General features: G+C 41.4%; 1 protein-coding gene across 1 annotated transcript in view; it reads right to left on the bottom strand.

Moving 5' to 3' along the window:
• The window catches only part of CDC7 (cell division cycle 7), a gene marked incomplete at its 3' end in the record, with an annotated part of 35,573 nt that extends 15,753 nt beyond the window's left edge, over positions 1 to 19,820 (bottom strand). Inside the window, exons 1-2 of the mRNA XM_080623924.1 lie at positions 19,737 to 19,820; positions 4,307 to 4,391 (exon numbers count right to left, since the gene is read on the bottom strand). The remainder of the gene's footprint in view (positions 1 to 4,306; positions 4,392 to 19,736) is intronic.
• Between the last annotated feature and the right edge of the window lie 387 nt (positions 19,821 to 20,207).

Raw genomic sequence — 20,207 nt, 5'->3', positions numbered from 1 at the left:
CAGTTCCAACCCCTGCCATGGGTAGGGACACCTTCCACTAGAGCAGGTTGCTCCAAGCCTCTGCGTCCAACCTGGCCTTGAACACTGCCAGGGACGGGGCAGCCACAAAAAAGCAAACATTGCGGCTGGATTAAGCCTTGCAATGAGCTGATGTTTTGCACATATGCACAATAAACCCGTTTATTACAAGACAAGCGGCAGAAAGCCGCACATCAGAACTTCAGTTTGCCAAAACGATGCCACTACCGCCAGGCGGAAGGGGAACATGTGTAGCCCGTCGCCGCAGCTGGCTCAACAGGGCAGTCCTGGCAGCGAGATCCTCATTCTCCGAGCTGCACTCTGAGGGGGCGCGAACCGCAAACGGGCAGGACTCGGGCACCAAAGAGCGGTTTGGGAGTGCGAGCGCTTATAACGGGGGCAGGAGGGGCGGGAGTGACGGAGAGAGGAAACCGCGGGGGATCCCCAGCGGGCGTGGGGCTCCGACCGGCGCCGCGGAGATCGCCGGGCCCGAGGGGGGCAGAGCGGGGCCTCCCCACAGCCGAGCAGGCCGCGCCGCGCGGGGCGAGCCGGGTCGGCTCAGACCGGGCCGGATCCCTCCCACGCCCCCCGTCCCCATCGCAGCCCGACAGCCGCGGCGCGGCCGCCATGGCGCAGCCCGCGGGGCGGGTGCGGGGTCTCGCGCCGGGACTCACGCGGAGCGCGGACTGCTGTCGCGGCGCGCGCCGAGGTTTTTGCCTGCTGCCGCCTTTTGCCGACCGCCCCTCCGCCACCAATCCCGGCCCTCGCCGGAAGCCGCGGCCTCGGCCAATGGGAGCGCCGATCGCAGGAACGCGCGCTGCTATTGGCTGGCCCGCTCGCAGACGCCCGCCCAAAGAGGTGCGGCGGAGGAGAAGCTGGGCTGGGGGTGCATCCTCGCACAGCCAGGCCTGGCTGCCTGGCCTCGTACCCAGCACCGTGCGGTGGGACCTCAGCAGTCCCGGCGTGGTGCGCGCCCTGAGTGGGTCCCTTGGGCCCGCTGTGGACCGCGGTCGCCGCAACCGGAGGCCAGGGGATCCTCCGCCCTCAGCGTCCCGGTGGGAGGACGCGACCGGTGGCACCGGTAACTTGGAGCTGTGCGGGAACAGCTGGTCGGAATACTCGTGCTCTGAACAGCAGAACCCAGCCCTCGGAGTGCTCGCTTTTCTGCATGGGATCGTTGTGAAGTGATTGCAGTCCCTGGGCAAGAGCTTGGTCGCTTTAGCTCTGCCATAAATTACGCTGTGAAATAGTCGAGGGTCCATGAGACACGAAGGCACAGAATACAACAATATCTTATTTTGACCTGTGCTATAGCCACTGACCAACAATGAGCACGAGTAGGAAAAGTGACTGTTGGAATAATGGTTTGCTCTTGTTCAAAGTTGTTGGATTTTAATGAAGCTGATGCAGTTGCACGTTTGTAAATAAAAGAACAGCACTTTCTGTCTATCCGATTTTGGTCATTGTTTCTTCTTAATTAAGGTAAAATAGCACTGCTCTTGTTAGAGACTCACTCTCTGGCATTTGATAATGAATAAATCTCTTGTTCACTAGAATATAATGCTCTTGTTTAATGCATGCTTCATGTAGAGGTATCTAAATGCACCCCTTGGTAAGTAACAAGCAGCAGGGGTTGCCAGAGTTCCCAAAGCAATGCTGGAGCCTGGCTATTTCCTTACAATAACTGTGCTCAGGTTAACGAAGATGTTAAAAGCAGAAACAAGTTCCACCACTTTTGCTAACTTGTGTTGTTTCCCATGACACAGCTCAGAAGGAGGGTGCAGGACGGAGCTATGAGCTGCTCTGGTGGGTTTTGTGGGGTTGTGATGTGTGGGGGCTTTTTTCCAACAGTTGCTGTAATTTGCGCTTATTTAGACCTCTAATAGGCCCCATGCAGCAGCTGGGACTTACTGAAGTACTCTCAGAATTCCAGTTAAGGGTGACAGTATTTAGAAGCAGATTGTAGCAAATATGAATTAAATGAAGGATCATGACAAAATAATGCAGGCCAAATTCCCCTCTTGCTTTTATCCAGGTAATCTTACAGAAGTTGGAAGGGCAGCATAAACATTTGTGAGTGCTTGTCCTAGTGCTGGTGACAGGTATGGTCACTCTGAATTAACCTCTTGGGACAATTTGACCCACAGTGATTTCTGAGTCCTGTACTGAACCATCCCATCCTGTGCAATATGGAACTGTCAGCATTTCTGTACAGCTCCATTACTGGCACTGCTCTGTTGGTCATATCCATACCACCTTTCTCCCCATCACTTAGGTTGCATTCATACACAGGGAGAAAGCCATTTCATTATGTCTTCTGATCTAAACCCTGCCTAGCTGTGGTTTCTGTCCCTGCAATACTTCAATTTATCTTGGTTGGATCTGAAGAATGAGAAGCCAAATGACAAGCCAGGCCCATGCAGAACATTCCTTACTGCTGACAAGCCATTGCCAAAGCCTACCTCTGGGAGCTTGCCAGGAGAGGATCCAAATATTGCTGTGAATTGCATCCACTGCTGCCAGAATCTACATCTCAATCCAACTTTTTCTATCTGCTGACAGATCTAAAAGCATCCCTGCTGACACTAGAGCACATCTATTAACCTTTCCTGGGTCAGTTAAACCAGTAGAAGACACCTAGAATTAGAAATCAATCTATTTAGAAATGAGCAAATAAAAAGTGGTTCTTGCCGTGGCAGCACTAACACTATATATATATATACACACATATACACGTGTATATAAAAATTCAATTTTAGTGATAGTATAGACTGTTACATGTATTATTCAGTCTTCATTAGCCTAAATGCCACATGCTTTCCAACTTTTAATTCCTCTTTTTGTTAGGCAACATGAGTCTGCAGCACAACTTTGTTCTCTTTAGCACCAGGTTGAGACAAATCTCTTCATGCTATTGTGCCCTTTAGGAATCCTGTCAAATTCAATCACTCAGGAATCATGAGTCTTGCACTAACATGAAGAGATTGATTTGAAAACCATGGGACTAAAGTCCTTTTTTCTGTTTCTCATTTTCCATTTTCATACCTTAACCACTTTGCAGGAAGCTGAGATTGCCAGCTTTGCTCTCATATGCAGATGAGCACTTCCCAGAGCTCTGCAGCCCTACAGTAATGCACTGGGATGTGGCAGTGACTATCTCTGCCAGTGTTTTTTGATCACTTGTATCTGAAATGTCAAGAATTACTGTGGTGTCAGGAAACATACTAGAATACAGCCTATTTAAAGGGGTTAAAAAATAGATAGAAAAATGGCCGCAGGCAAAGATGCAGAGGAATTCTTGACCTTTTCTAAACTGTGCCTCATTCAAACAAAGTATGCTGTAATAAAATCAATAGAAGACATACGTGGGAATAAAGAATGCAGGCTCTCCTCCACAATGCAAAGTTTGAAAAGGACTGATGAGTTTACTGTAGCAAAAAGGGCTCATGCAAACCTTAGCTTATAGCCAGAGTGCAGGTGTTTATGGTGGCAGTTTTTACCTGCCTGTGCAAATTCTGAGGGTGACTAGGGCATGGTGTGCACAGTCCTGATGCTCACATTGCAAGATGGATACTGAGTGTGGAGAAGAGCTACAGTATGATCTGGAGTCAGAGAAAATGCCATGTAATTGAAGATACTAAAATATTAACCTATTCACTGGATCAAAGTTGGTAACAGTGTATACATTAATGCACAGGAAAAAATACTGAATATAAGGGCCACCTGAACCTATCAAAGAGTGCAATATGAAGGGGTAATGCCTAGTGACTGGAATCAAGCAAATGAAAATAGAATAGTCTTCAGTACCTGATTCAGAACCACTGACGATAAATAAATCCTCGGAACAGTCAAGAGCTGTGGTTGGTTCCTTGGCTCTTGATGGCTTCAGACTGAGGCTTCATGCCTCCCTGGAAAACAGGCCAGCCAAATGCAGGCTGTTTTGTGTTTGAGTGTCGCAGGCCCAGTTTAGGGTTAGATACAGCTGCTTGTAATTTACAGGAGATCAGACTACATGCTCCCATAGTCCCTCTCTTCCAGGCTTCATATATAAATTTCTATACTTTATAAACTCTTCAAAATCTCTATAAATAATTATGTTCCACCAACCATCCCAGGTTTAGCTTTCCTTTCCATGTGCACCTTTTCCATATTTGACTATCCTGACCCACTTGCACAGCACTGTGGCCAGGAAAACATCACTGGCAGGTAACGGGGACTTCTTGTCCCAGCTGCTGAGCTGCTCAGCAGCCCTCAGAGGAGTTTCTGACGCGGTGTCCCCAGCCCTCACCTTTATTTATCCTCGAGGAGAACGCACTTCATCCAGCGTAGCTCTCTCCAGCCGGTCAGAGCTGCACTTCGGAGACTTCTTCAGCCTTTAGAACAAATCAGAATAGACAAAACCAAAGCTATATTCAGCAGTGACAAGCCATTCAGAGTCACTTGAATGTTCTTAGAGTTGCTGCAGGTTTTGTTCACAGTCTAACAGGAACATTAGGTTTGGCTAAACTGGTACCTGGGTAACTAAGGAGACAAACTGGCATCTTACGGCTATGAGCCAAGTGCTTTTCCCTTCCCTTTCCCTATGTTGCCTGTTTACTTTGAGCATCTGTTTGAATGCAGAGGTACAGTTTTCTTTGTTGTTCTCTGTATTTTATCAACACATGAGATTTTTCTCATGGTTAAATAAGAGGTTCTGTTCTCCTAATAGATCTGTAGACAACACTGTGCTTTTGCTCCATCTACCTGACATAAGGCTGACTCTGGTAACCTCACTTACTGAATAATTGTGTTGTCACTGGGAATACTCACACATGTAAAATGAGCAGGACTTGGCCCTTTGGTCATATTTTTGTAATAAAAGATAAAATGAGATTTTTAGGAAACTGCAACTTATGACCATAATATTTATGAGGCTGTCAGGACTGCACTGTAAAAATTCCTATTATTTAATTCTTCACTCTGACACTAAAGCATCATTTCATTTATATGCAAATAAGAATATACTCTACTGCTGTTTCTTCACTGAAGAAGCTGTTTGAATTATTCAGATTTTATTAATAAAGCTTCATAAATAAGTACTTTTTCTACTCAATTGGTAGTGGCCAGGGGAAAGAATCTATTTATCAGACTTTGTTATTATGAGCTTCATAACAAAATATGAAGATTTATGGAGTACATAATTAGATGTTATGTGATTGTAATGGAAACATTGGGTTATCCAGATGAAATACTCTTTCCTTATGTATTTCTCCTTGGTAGAGGCACTTTCTGGAAAATGGCAGAGCAGCTGCTCTGCAGACTGAGGATTAACTGTGTGTGTGTCAGTACAATTCACAGCCTGAAACGGCCTGGCCTCGAAACCACCACTAAGTGTCCAGCACTTGATATTCCCTTCAGGTACAGACCATAGTCAGTGTGCTCCTGTGGTGAACTCAGTTCTACCTGTGCTGTGAAAGAGGCTGAGCCCTGGCACTGAACCCTGGTTTGGGACAGCCAGGTCTGTAATCTCTGAATGGGGTCAGCAGAACAGGGATGCCCTGATGCCCTGCTTAGTCAAGGCATCAGCCTCTTCATGTATGCAGCAAGGGGAATTTAGGGACCTAGGGATTTTCTTCAGCAAGCCATAGAGACTGAAGTGCTTAAGTTTGTGTAAATTGCTTTGTCCAAGTTAGGTCCCTATACTGCAGTTAAAATAGGCACTTTTTGAAATACTGGCTCTGAATTCTCCCTGTGGAGTTGAAACATGAGACCTACAGAGCAATACAGTCATGAGATACCCGGTGCTGTGGCACCTTAGGATCCTTGTTTGGTCAACAGAATCAGGAAGGCAAAGGATGTGCCAAAAATGTTCAACTCTGCATAGTCATCATGAACCTAATGCTGGATAGAGCAAGGTTTAATCATGTATGTTAATTCTGTGCTACTTTACACATGTTCACACAATGGTTAGCATTACAAAAGGCCTAAAATAACCACTGTTTATGACATCTTGGAAAACCACAGATTTCGTTGATAAAATTAAGTCCTGAAAGCACTAACCCTAAAGTACTCACTGCATTCATTTCTGAAGAAGAATCAACACTGAAGCACTCTCACTTCAGGAGTTGATTTAAAAAACAGGCATTACAGTAAACATTTTTCTGCAGACTCTTTAATCTTCTGCATGTGGAATACAGAACTAAAACTTCTAGACAACAGTGTAATACTGTTGTTCCTTTAACAGTATCTATTTGCTGCCTGTTCATGGTATTGTTCACAATTATTCACAATAAGCAGAGGCAAAACAAGAAGTAAAACAAGTATAAATGTCTGGTTTGCTGAGGTGTCTGTAACAGCATTATAGCCAAGAATAGCAAATTTTTAAGGCTACAGACATTTGATATGCCAAAACCAAAATTCTCTTTGAAAGTAGACTCCAATTCTAACCCCTAGGACATGTTAGGAAGCTTTATTTACAAAGAAAAAGGTAGCAAAAGGAGCAGAAAAAAAAGCTTGCAGTGCAATGTGAATTTTGGTATGTCTGATGCCCCCATTTCAAACTGAAAATTAAACCAGCTTGTATGTCATCTAGAAAATAATGCAGACTATGTGCAGTATTCTAGTAGGGCCAGAATTAAATGTAGAGTGAGTTCTGAAAATGTGCACGCAGTATTCTTCAAGTACAGTTTCACCTATGGAATTCAGTACATACTGAATGTTGAGACACGAGTTGTTAACCTGCACATTACATCATTTTGTGGGCCTGAATGGAAGGGATAAGATACTGGTCCAAAAATTCATAAGCAGTTCCTAACTTGCCACCTCTGGGAGAGGACAGATGCTAATTCTGACTACTGAAATGAATGGGAATCTTATTCCTAGCTCTGCAAAGGGAGGAAACCAGGGAAATGTTGATTTTTCACCCTCCATTTTTGTTGGAAGCGGCTGCGTGCATTTGGACTTGCCAGGGCCCTGGAGGCACTGATGGGCCTCATCAGCCCTGATCAGCCCCACCTGGGACCTCTTCCCACCCTGCCCAGGACCCTATTTAAGCCCAGATCAGGACCATTACTCTGCTTTGGTGATGCTGGAACAGTGCTGGTTTCCTGCTCTCCACAGCCTTGCCTGGACATGTGACAACCTACAGGTTGATGCCTTGGGTGTCCTGTGCCCAGGGAGGCCTCAGATAGGTCCTGAGGGCTGCCCCTGGTTGGGGCTGGTGAGGTTCTGCTTACACTGGGGATCCCTCCCAGCATGAAGACAGCTGCCACTTTTTGATGTGCCCTCACAAGACTATTACTATAGCTGGATTTTAGTGAATTAAAAATCCAGTACTCCTCTCTCCATCACTTCTCTCCTTCATTACAGAGATGTACAGCAGAGATTCACCATGAAAACCTTCTGGACAGGTAGGTCTTGACCTGCATGTTTCCAGCCTCGCACCTCTCTCTTTGCATGTAACTGTGTATTTCTGGTTCAAACTCCCAGGTCAGTTGGCCAAGGGCTAAAAATGCAGGAATTTAAATTAGGAACTGTATATCCTGGCATAGGCAGCTAAGTAACATGATTTTTAGGCTTTACCAGCTCAGCAGTAAATAAGAACAATTAGTCAGGGTTGTGATATACTTGTAGCTTGCCTCTGTTGCCACTTCAGTTTTTCCCTGGGGCAACTAATTTCCTGCAGTCTGCTTGTGCTAACAGTAGTCATACCTCTAACTTAGCTGTCTCCAATACTACTGCAGTGCCTATCAGCTACTGTAGGGATAACAGTTATTGAGCTTGGATATTGTAGCCTTTTCTTTCCTTCAGTGAGAGGATAGCATGCCTTGGAAAGGCATTACTTAGGTGTGTACTGGTGCACTGCAGAGCTTGTTCTGTATTAAACTCCAAGGATGCATTCTCTTGTGAGTAGTTTCCTATTACTTGACTGATTCATTTATTTTTAAAGAGAATTGTCTGAGATTTTTTTCCTTTTTCTTTACTTTCAGCTACAAGCTTATTGTTATGATATGAAAAACTATAATGAGCTGACTTTCTAATTGTGTGAAAAGATGGCAACATCTATGGACTGGTAGAGGAAAATGTTAAAGTTTACTGTGGCTTCCATCCAGGTGAAGCTCTGTGTCAAAATACAGAAGGCCCTGTGTGGGTTCTAGCACAGATGTGATATGAGGGGAGGCTGCTCTTTCTTCTCCTCCCTGCATGGAAAAGCATGCCATCTTTTTAGTCTACTGTGGCCCCTGGCAAATAAATGGGAGCCACGCTTCCCTTACTGTCAAGTTACATGCTTGGGTGTATGAGACTAGCCCTCTCCAGACAGATAAGAAGCAGCACATATGGCTGCATGTTAAATAGGCAGGATGGTCATTTTTAAATGAAAAATTAACTCTTTTGAGTCTCAAATGCCACAGTTTCTAACATCCCTCTAAGTATAGAAACTAACTGAGAAAACCTTACTGTGTTATGTTGCCTTGCCTGAATCTGCTTGCCTGCTTTCTGTCATCAGGATGTTTCTGCAGGGTGGTGTGTAGTATGTTAGTTTTTCCAGAAGTCCTCCCACACATCATTTTTGGAGTTTGTGGATCATATCTTCTGTGAGGGAACACTTCAGTGCTGTACCTTGGTGTGGTCATGCTCCAAGTGGAGGGTTTGGCTGCACATGACCTTTCCATGGTAGGATTTTTAGGATTACATTCTGATTTTTAGTTTTGTTCTTCACTCTGTGGAATGCAAACCTGCTCCAGCAATGTGTGAGCTGAACATGCAATGTGCAAACTGCTCCCTGTTATAGCCACAAAACATGGAAATGATTAAATAGATCAAAAGTAATGTCACTGTTTAAGAAAACAGCAAGCCCCAAGAAAGCTGGGATACTGTTGTCCAACAGGCATTTCTAAAATACCTAATGTTAAGAACACAACTGAAATGAATTTATGAATAACACAGGGAGGTATTTGAGTTCTTCTGCCTAGCTGGAAATGGACTTGCTACTAGCATCCCTGAAAGGGCAGTAAGGGAGACAATGGTGGCTGTTCACCCTTTGTCCATATGAGCTGCAGCTACCTAGTGACTAGCTTATGTACTCAACAAACATGAGGTGCTGAGATGTCACTGGTTTCCCTACAAATGTGGTAGCAAGCTGACATTTGTGCAAGTCCATGGCACTCTTCAGATGTTGCTCACTGTCACAGCAGTCTTATTCTCTTTTGTGTCTCTGTTAACTGGGATTTGTAGCAAAATACAAAGAGTTGCTCAGAAACAGGTATTATTGTATGAAGCTTGAAGACAACTGCGAAAGAAGTAGGACACGATGGAAGGACTGCAAAAAGTGAGGTGATTTTTTTCATAGCAGAAGCAGCTTAGGAGCAGTTTCCATAAACAATGTTGGTAAAGGATAGAATGGAGAATGGTGCTAATCGGGAATGTGGGGGAAACTCCCAGGAACATTATAGCTTTAATTTGGAATTGCTGGGGAAAGCTGAGAAGTCCTCATGTTTGTCCAAGTCACAAGGATCTTTAAGCTGTTGTGGAAGCATACAACTTAGCAGGGTGTCTTCCTTCAGAGATTTATGAGTAAGGGAAAAGAAATAAGGCAACTGTAATGGCCCCCTCCCCTATGAATGCTGCTTTTTGTGCCAGGAGAAAGGCTGAGATTAATACCATCACAATCCCTTTATTATATTATTAAATTCGGCATTCTTGTAGCCACAGGCTTTGTGTCCTAACCACTCCTTCTCAACTGAAACCCTATTTTCCTTTTGTGTGGGTTTTTTTTTTTTCTCCATCCGAAATACACCCTTTAGACACAGGGGTATTGTCATGGATGGTTTGTTTATTCCAGTGTACTCTTGCATAGCACTGACCAATGGGACCATATCTGCCACTGACTTTATCTGCATTTGTGTACACACAATGCAAATGAACTTGTGTGCAATGCTATCTCTTACCTGACAGCATTTGGTATCCGCACAGCTCTGATGAAAGTTACTTCCTAAGGAGAAGTGGAATGGAAAGTCAAGCTTTTAGATGAAAAGGAAGTCCCAAGAAAACCCATGGAAGAAACAAAGGAAAGGCACTTTCTAACAGATTTTTAAATCAATGAAGAGCTGGTAGGGATAGCTGATGATGAAAATGGTCTTATTTTTACACTTATGTGGCTTAAGTGGATCAATTTTTATGTTTCTGCTGGATGTTTATACTGAGAACCATTAAGGTCAAAATACAAGAATTTTCAATTAGGAAAGCAAATAGCTTCAATTATAACTTTAATCAGATTTCTTAATGAAAGATTCCAGTGAGGATAGAATTAAGGTAGCAAAATAGATGGCCAAAGCAATGAGAGCAGTAAGATCCAGCAATAGGAGATACAGGGAGTGGAAGAAAGCTGGGGTCAAGGATGAAGTCAGCATCACAGATGACAGAGGCAACCAGTAGGTCAGAATAGAGCAAAACAAAATAAGCACTGCATGTATAATATAAGCTCAGGTAGAATTTGGCCCTGTCTTCCATATATATCAGTACAACTTCATTGGCTGAATCCTGTTAATGTCACTTTCAATATGATCTAATGACATACATGCAGGCTTTCATTTAAAATGATGCAAAAGGCTAGATTTTGACTCTTACACTGTTTCTAAGCAATTGTAATTTCATTGTTCCACTGTTGTTACTATTACAGTCCTTTAATACTGCTGAACTTCTCCTGTGTATGTTCTATGAGTATTTACCTGTTTCACATCTGCATTCTGCTTTAGCAAGGTTAAATTCGTTAAATTAAAAGATCGTTCTAGGAAAGCATGATACTGTGCACTATTGCTTGAACTGTACAGTATTTTATGACAATTTGAAACTGTGAACTCTGTCTACATTCTACCCACTGATGCTCATTTAAAAATATTTAGGGTTTTTTTTTACAGTGTTAGTATTCTTGTTTTCCATATTGTGGCATCAGTGGTGTAAAAAGGAGGGATAAAGAGGAGAATCAGGTCCCAGAATCAGTAAGCAGGAAAACTGACTTTGCATGAAACTTTTCTGATCATACCTTCATACTTGTAGGATTTATATTACTTTTTGAAGCTGTCACTGATGTGAGAATGTGGTTTTGCATGCTAGTAAAACTGTGTCCACTTGTCTGCTATTTAGCTTATGCATATGTGAAAACACAAGGTTTTACTACCTTAAAACCAAAAGAAATGACACATTTGTGCTTAAACTTGAGCTCTTTCATTCTTGTTGCTTGCCAGAAACCCCCTACAGATGATTTTTACAGACAGCCAAACAAAACCAGCAAGCCTTTCTAAGCCCACCCCTCCCATGATGAAGTGACTGGTATGGTTTCAGTCTTTGCCCCCACTCATGAACAGCAGGAAATTGCCTCCAACTTCCACTGCTTAAAAGAACAATTAAAATTGTAAATCTCTAAAAGCTTCTACCTTCCTGCCCCAAACTCCAGGCTTTAGCTACTCTTCTTTATGTGTATTTTATCTTAGTTTAGCATTATAGACCAGACTGTGTTTACTCCTTGTTTACAACAGTGTAACAGAGGTAAAATTAACCACTCAGTTCACCAATTAATGACAAGCAGCAGTGGTACTGTCTGGTATTTTCCATGTGCCTACTATACTTTTGGCTCTGAAGAGCTATGAACACAAGAACAAAGCCCCACAGCTTGTAAGAGAAGTGTTCCATACCCCATGCAGAAGGAAGCAGTGCATACAAAGGAAGCTGTGCTCTACCCTGCACAGCAGCAGCCGCCGTAGCAGAGGTGTGCTGAGGTCCCCATGGACTGAGCAGACAGCAGCGCTGAGGCCCCCAGACCAAAGCAGTCTTAAGAAATCGTATACTGAAAGGAAAGTAATACATATACCACTTAAGGCATGTAGCTTAAAATATTAAAAAGGAGGACAGAACTATGGAAAAGGGAGTTCTTTTAGAAAACTGCCTGTGGACTGTATTTTAATGTTCTGAAGCTGTTCCCTCAAGCTATCTTACACAATACCCAGTTTTCTTGAGTTTCAGAAGTACTAATGATTCAATGGGCGCAGAATCACAGAAAGCTCCTGAACTCATCTTATGCTTCCCACCACTGCCTTGAAGTCCTATTTCTAGCTAGTGTTTCAGAACTATAGCATTGCGAAGCGGCAAAAATCCCTCTGTAGTGTTAACTGTTACCTTCTTTGAAAAGAATTCATTTGAAACCAGAAAAACTGAATGTATATGATTGAAATATTTTCTTTTTCCCAAGAACTGGTGGATTATTAACCTAGAAGTGTGGCTTAATGTAACAATTATTAATAAAATGCAGAAGCATCTTCTGTATTTAACATCAGGGTTTTTTCTTTTCTCAATATTCCTATAGATATTTCTTGTGGGTTTTGATGCTTAAAATAGCAGTTACTTGAAATGCTGTGGCTATCCAGTAGAAATTTGGTAAGCAGCATGTCCCTCTCCCCCAATTTAGTGAATATTTTTTAATCCTTTCCAAATATATGGTCAACAGTTCTTAGCATAATGTCAAAATGTAACATTAAAAAATACTATTTCATGTAAATTTCAACTTTATATGACTTCAGATATATGCTACATGCTGTCCAGCTCTATAAGTCATCATGTTAAGGATAATAAGCAAATAACATTGCCAAGATTTCTGCTATTAAATTAAAACTAGGAAAAAATGAAGATAATGCAAAAATATAATTGAAATTTAAAAAGCTGTACCTGCAAAATCTCATTTTATGTGGTTTTTCTATAAGACTGTAATGAATGAATTGGAAATTACCGAAATGTTGTTAAAGCAAAGCCATGTTCTGCTAAATTTTTACCATCAGAATATTCCACTTGGAGATACCTGCCACCTTTGCTGAAGGTTTTGATGGAAAGTCGCAAAACAACTGGCTATTTTAAAAGCAGTTGGAGTTATTAGAGTTTAGGTAATTCCTGTGTCACATTAATGATGATCATGGTATTTCACTAGCTTTTATTTCCCTGTTCTCTGTCAGCATGAAAGCTGTCCTCTTGGTCTAGAGAACAGAGCTGATTCTGTCCTATTCCACCACATCAAGTGACATGGTCTTCAACAGAAAGATGGCAGTTCTAACAGAGTAAAGCAGAATGTTAAGGTAAATGTCTCAAGCATCACCTTGAATCTGTGCCAAATTGTTCAAGTGTAAAACCAAAGCCAACCAGACTTCCCAGTGCTAGGATCATTTATCTTTAAATCTCACACTTCTGTGATAATGCCTGTGGGATTCCCAGAAATCATCAAAGGAATCAGCAGTTATAACAGTTAAAATTACTACCAGAGAAAGTGATGTGGCAGTTACTGGGAACTCAGTCTGAATTCTTCGAATTCCTTGTATTTCAGTGACACATTGTACAACTGCTGAATTATCAGGAAAGGGGTAATGGTTGAACACTTTTTTTGGTCTGGACATGCAGCAGTGCTGATACCAAAGAGGGGGTTTTGCTGCTCTCTTGTTCCCAAAGATTACTGCTGTAGATTAGTGTTTGCTCTTAGAGCTATGTGTACTAGCATGTGTCTTTGTATTTCTTAGTTTCCAATATATGTTGCTCTGTATTTAGTACTGGAGGCATGTTTTCTGTTTTCAGTGTCAGATAGGAAAGACAAGGTGACACCCAAGCTGTATTTTCAACTCTTAAAATACACACAATGCCCACCCCATGAGCTAATGACAAAGCAGAAAGTTTCCATGGAAGACCACTGTGAATTCCCTTTAGTCTTCGTGGAACAGATGAAACAGTAATGACCCTGTCGACAAGCTTGGAATGCATCTGAGGAAATAAGAATGGACTTCTGAAGCACAAAATACCTGCAAGTAAATGGGACCGAATCTTTCTTTAGGAACTGACCAAGGCAGGTGCTATCAAAGTTGAGATTCAGTTGCCTTCTTCCAGGAGTCTCAGCCACTCTCAGAGCCTTTCCCTATGCTGCTTTGTTGTTTTGGGGGCTTTTTTGCTTGGTGGCTGTTGTTGTTACTGGTTTGGGTAGGTTTGTAAGGGATTTTTTATTTTTCTTTCGTTTGGTGGTTTGCATGTTTTTTCGTTACTGAGTAAACCTCCCCCACTGAACTAATACCTACTGTTTCATTGTATGGTTTGTATTGTGGTGGTAGTTGGAGCAAGGCCAGAGGAGGCCATAAGGATGATCAGGGACTAAAGCACCTCCCATATGAAGACAGGCTGAGAAAATTGGGGCTGTTCGGCCTGGAGAAGCTACATGGACACCTCAGAGCAGCTTCCAGTATCTGAAGGGGGCTACAAGGATGCTGGAGAAGGACTCTTCATCGGGGCTGCAGTGACAGGAGAAGGGGTGATGGGCTCAAACTGAAACAGAGGAAGTTCAGGTTAGATATAAGGAAGAAGTTCTTTACTCTGAGGGTGGTGAGGCACTGGCACAGGTTGCCAAAAAAAAGTAGTAAATGCCCCATCCCTGGCAGTGTTCAAGGTCAGGTTGGACAGAGCCTTGGGAACACAGTTTAGTTGAGGCTTGCCTGCCTGTGGCAGGGGGTTGGAACTGGATGATTCTAAGGGCCTTTCCAACACAAACTGTTCTATGATAGCTGCATTATAACTGCCTTGTGTTTCTTGCTCTCCTTGGCATCTGGAAAGCAGTGGTTAGACCTGCCTAGCAGAGCTCTCAGATACAGTGTGCTGACTGGCAACACAATAAATGTGCTCTAAAATTGCATGAACACTGGGCTTATGTCTTAACACTCCAGAACATTTCACCCATTAGAAAAAAATTACTGTTATTTTTAGTGAATACTGTGTGTTTAATTCTAAAGTTCTGTAGATCCATATTCTGTGCTTCATGTGCTGGTGGTTAAGATTCTTCCCTATATGTATGTATAGCTGGGAGGAATAGCTTGGCACTGTGATTTCTTTTTGAGGAGATTTATCCTAACACTTTGTTTTCCTTGGGACTCCTGCTGTTGCCACTTCTATTGCCCAAGGAAGTATTTCTGCCTCAAATCCCTCTGCTTTCACAGTCTATGCACAGACTGTGAATAAAGGCCAAAGGTCACACTTTGGAAGAAACAAAAGGGTGGAGAGAAAAGTTACAGGTCTCAAAACAGGGGTGATGAGGTAAAATTTAATGGCTTTTTACATGAAGGAGCTCATGTTGGAGATTTTTAGGACCTCCCTGGTCTTACAACTCTGCCTCTGTAGAGGTAAAGCCAAAAGAAAAGCAAGAACTAAAATAAAGTGACAAGAGTGAAATTTATTTTTATATCTGTTTAATTAAAATACTATCTGACTATCAAGACAGTGCTATCAGCAACTTCTCAAGCGATAAAGTAACACTTCTCTTCACAAAGAAATGCATCTTTTTTCTCACTAGGTATTCTGTAGCTAGCTCATGAAGACCAAATGTTAAAGTTATTTGCCTAGAGGTTGCAATTCTAGCTTTACAGGAAAATAGTTGCTTAAATGAGTTTGAAGTAATGAATGCTAGTAAACACCCACACCCCACACCTTCTAACACTTTGTGATGCTACAGCAACAGTTTAGGTTAAAACTGACCATACTAACTTTTTAAGTTATGATTTGCAAAAGATCTGTTTTGTACTTGTGACTTCTGTTAAAAGTATCAGTTCTTAATCTTTTTTTTTCATACTAAAAGAGTTTTAAAAGTTATATAAAATCCACTCCTGCAACCCAGTGTTACCAGAATGTGAACAAATTACATTTTCCACTTTTAAATATTGATTTGACCTTTAGGGTCTCCTTGCAAATGTTATCCATACATCACTGATGTTACTAAAAATGCTTTGCTTGCTCATAGTGGGTATTTGGTTGGGTTCCTTTTCATGAATTGAATAACTGGCCAAGAGTGCACATGACTATATTCTCCTGTAGCCCTGGGGAACGTCGTGATTTGGTTGGGGGCTGAGGGTGTCTTCCAACTCAGGTGATTTTTTGGGAGCCCTATGATAGTGTTGGCATATATGTACCTTTTCTATATAAGGCTTAATTATTCCATACCATTTCAAATGCTTTTACCCTGATAAAGCTGAGAATCCTGGCCCACAAAACCCAGTGACTGAGTAATTGGAATTTTCACTCAGAAGGTGGGAGATCATAGAATGCTTCCACAATGGGTGTTGGACAGGACCTTGAAGCTCAACCAGTTCCAACCCCTGCCATGGGCAGGGACACCTTCCACTAGACCAGATTGCTCCAAGCCCTGTTCAACCTGGCCTTGAACACTGCCAGGAATGGGGCAGCCACAGCCTCTCTGGGCATCCTGTGCCAGGGCCTCACCACCCTCACAAAGAAGAACTTCTGTCTAATATCTAATCTAAATCTCCCCTCTGTCAGCTTAAAGGTGTTTGCCCCTTGTCCTATCACTACATACCCTTGTGAAAAGTCCCTCTCCAGCTTTCTTTTGGGCCCTCTTTATATGGATTGAAATCCCTTCATAAAAAAGGAAGGGGTCTTGAATGAATGGTATAATGCTGTCTGAAATGTATGAAGGAAGAACAAAGCACACTGTATATTTTGTAGTGACTTGCTAGACTCTGTATGTTCCCAAGTCTTCCCCAGAATTCTACAGGAAACCAAGACTTTCAATTTTCCACGGGACATTCCAGTAGAAAACACATCACCACCTTCCAAAAAAAGGACATATAAAGCACGGTGGCATCCTGAGTTCTTCTGTGGATACAGTCCACTGCCTAATCCATATTTTCTTCATATATTTGAATTTATATATCCTGAGTATCCTACAAAAAATTAACCAGTAAGTTTATATGATCTGAATTAATATGTGAAAGGGCTGATTAGTGAATAGCTGGACTAAATATGCAAATTATAAAGTTTTCTTTGTGCCTTTATATGAGAAGATGTTTTAAAAACTTTATCAGTGTCAATGTGTCAGCCTGCATTTCTCTGCGCAATCTTGAAACTGCTCTTTCATCTATGTTGTAAACACATCAACAAGTATGTAGAATGTCTTGACTTTGAAATGCTGTCACCTACTTTCTGTATCGTTGTCAGTAGTCAGCTTGTTATAAAAGTGTTTCATATCTAACTCTGTTTCTTTTGGTTGCGTGTTGACACACTGCATTTTTCAGCTGTGTTCCTTGCCGCGTCTTCCATCTTTATCAGAAATTGTGTGACAAGTTTTCCTCTTTCTTCACAACAAGTTGGTATCTCAGGTTCTCCACTGTCATCAAAGCAGTTGTGCTACTCTGAGGGCAAGTTAAGCCTGTGTAAGCTATCTTCAGTGTTTTGTGCCAAAATGCAGTGGGATTTTGAGCTCAAATGTTTTTGTGATGGTGAGAAGTCCCCAGACTTCAGTCACTGTGTTTACTTCCTGGTTTGGAAGATTCCCAGGACATGTTCAACCTAATACAATGCCTACTCCTGACATTCTCTGCATTGTGGAGTCCACAGTTTGCTAGGAACAAACCCATCTGATGGACAATTTCTTAAGTATGAGTGTACTTGGGTCCTGGTATCTGATATGGAGACAGGAGGGTTGGCTTATATCCCCTTCCATTATCTGCAAGGATATGTAATAGTTCTGCACTCATACTTCCTATTGCTTATTACTTGCACTGCACTACCCTAAAGCTTTCCTCAGGACTAGATCACTCTTTCTTAGCTGTGTACAAGAGGTGTAGTTTTGCACATCACCTTTTTATGATGCAATCAGTAAATACTATTATGTATAATATATAATCAGGCATAAAAATACTAAATTTAAAGTAAGGCTCAAGGCAATGTTCTTTATGATCATAAAAGTTAAAATAGATAGGTATGGGAGAAAATACAACTGAGGAATGTATGCTTTCTACCTTAATGCAAGAATAAATATATCTGAAGGAAGATCACTGCATGAACTTCCCTTCCCCCATTATAGACTGCATTCCTGAAAACTAAGATATCATAAAGAAATACCTTTCTAGTTAAGGTGTGTTTCAAAACCAGGTTGACATGAACCAGAGATCAAACAAAACCTGTATACACGGACCTACTTTGAAAAAGCTAAGGATCTGTAGGGTGTTCAGATCATACAGTCTGCAGAAACTTAATTGGCATGTTGTTGCTGTTTAACTTAAAATGCACAGCATAGCTACAGTATGGAAGATGATTAGAAATAATGGAGTAAGCCGGCTGTCAACCTAGGAAAGGCAGTTTAAAATTATCAGAATTATCTCTACCTCACATAGGTGTCTTGCCCTGGCTGAATCAAGCTATTAATCACATAGGCTGGACCACGTTCACTTCACATGTGGATCATACTGCTGCTTTACCCACAGTTTATGTGGCTGAATTGCTTTATTCCACCTTAATCAACCTAAGTTTAGCAATTAAGGATGGGACTAGGGAAGGAGGTGGGAAAGATGAGCTTTTCTAGAAGTCTTGGGATAAGCATTTCAAAGTGGACAATAACTAAGATTATTTCTTCCCTAAAGAAAATGGAGTGGACACAAAACCAAGAAATGAAGTTCCCTTGAGGGAGAATCAGACATGTAGATATTAAGTGGCCAGTGTTATACAAAGAATCAATCTCTCCTTACCTCTTGTCTACTCCTCTAATTTATCATCTGCTAGAATAAAAACACTTCAACAGATACAAACTCTCTTGGAGACTAAAAATGCTATGTGTAAAACAAAGCATATTCTAAAAAGTTGTATCAGACATTATTTCAAAACTCACAAATTCTCTCCTGTGTCTGGTATGTGGATAAATACCTCCATCATATTAAGATTTCTGTATTAGCAGATTTTTCCAAGATGAGAAACCTCCCTTTTCCTGAGAATTACATTTCCTGACTTATTCTGTGGACATTTTCGTTCCATAAGTGTGTGGTTTTTGCTGGTTCAATGCAAGCAGCAAGTTAGCAGGCTTCCACCTACAATGCTAACTGAAGTCAACTGGTCTGTGAGTATTACTGAGGAATATTTGTACAACTGAGGATTTGGAGGATAAGTACTTCAGTCATTTATTGAGAGTGATACATGAAGACTACTATGAGTAAATATTTTTTTAAACTGACAAAACTGTGCACAAAATGAAGTTCATGACCAGTGCATATTACTTCAAAATACAGGCAGAAGAAAACTTTATTTTCTTCTGATAGAGTGATAAATAGCCTCACACTAGAATAGGAAAACATTATAACTTAAGTTCCTGCACAAAGCCCACCACAGAACTAAGGCTATTCATAACATTAATTTTTATTAGAACTGTTTATATTTGTAACAAATGAGAACTGTTCAATGAAAAACTGTAGATTTTTATGTTTATCTAATAAAAAGAAATCTACAAATGTCAGATGTTTCTGAATAATTTTTTTCAGCTACAGAATTATAGTTTCCACTCCAAAGCAAGAAATTATGCTGACAGGAAACCCTGTCAAAGTGGATGAACCATCAGAGGATCTGGAATCCAGATGTTAGCCATTGCATAGTAGTAAATATCAATGATTCATAATAATTTAGAGCAAAAAGCTAATGAGAGCATTTTGTTACTCTTCTGTGGAGGTCTGACTTCAACAAAACAGCTCCAGCTTATAAAAACATCCATTCCCCTCCTACCTTTAAAAAAAGTACAGTGTTGGAACTGACAGGATGAATATAGCCAAGTTATTTTCCAAGACAGTGGTTGCAGATACAACTTACAGGTTTATTTGTCATTTGTAAAAAAGCAGACTCCATGGATGTTGTATCAGTGAGACCTTCTTTATGTTCTACTTTTAATGACTTACCTCCTAGGAGGTACTTGCCAGAGGAACAAGTATCACCACAGCATTCATTTCCTTTTCTTTCTTTCTGCATGTGTCACATTTTCTCAACTGTGCCTATGTTTTAAATATACAAGAATTAAAAAGTATCTCCTATAAGAACTGTAAAATCTATAATCAATGTTATATTATCTCCTTTGTGTGCAGAATTGTTAATGTCTTTAGTATATGCCATAAAATACGGTGTTTGTACATGATGAGATTTGTGCAGGGTGGAGTTATGAACATGGCATGTGCTTGCTTTGTTAATTTGAAGATGTTAATACTATACATAATGGAAACAGCCCTTGGAGGTTAGTCTATGCTTGAGGGGTTCAGTGGGAGTTCATCTCTTAAAAGAAAAAAGCAGATGGGTAAGGGATTGAAAGATGACACAAAGGTAAAATAAGTACAGAAGAGAACCTCATCATAGGGGGAAAAAATAGTGTTAAAAAT

This window comes from Psittacula echo (assembly GCF_963264785.1).
Source record: "Psittacula echo genome assembly, chromosome: 7".
NCBI classification, from domain to species: domain Eukaryota; kingdom Metazoa; phylum Chordata; class Aves; order Psittaciformes; family Psittacidae; genus Psittacula; species Psittacula echo.
The sequence above is the reverse complement of the archived record's forward strand: the minus strand, read 5'-3'. Positions and strand labels throughout refer to the sequence as shown.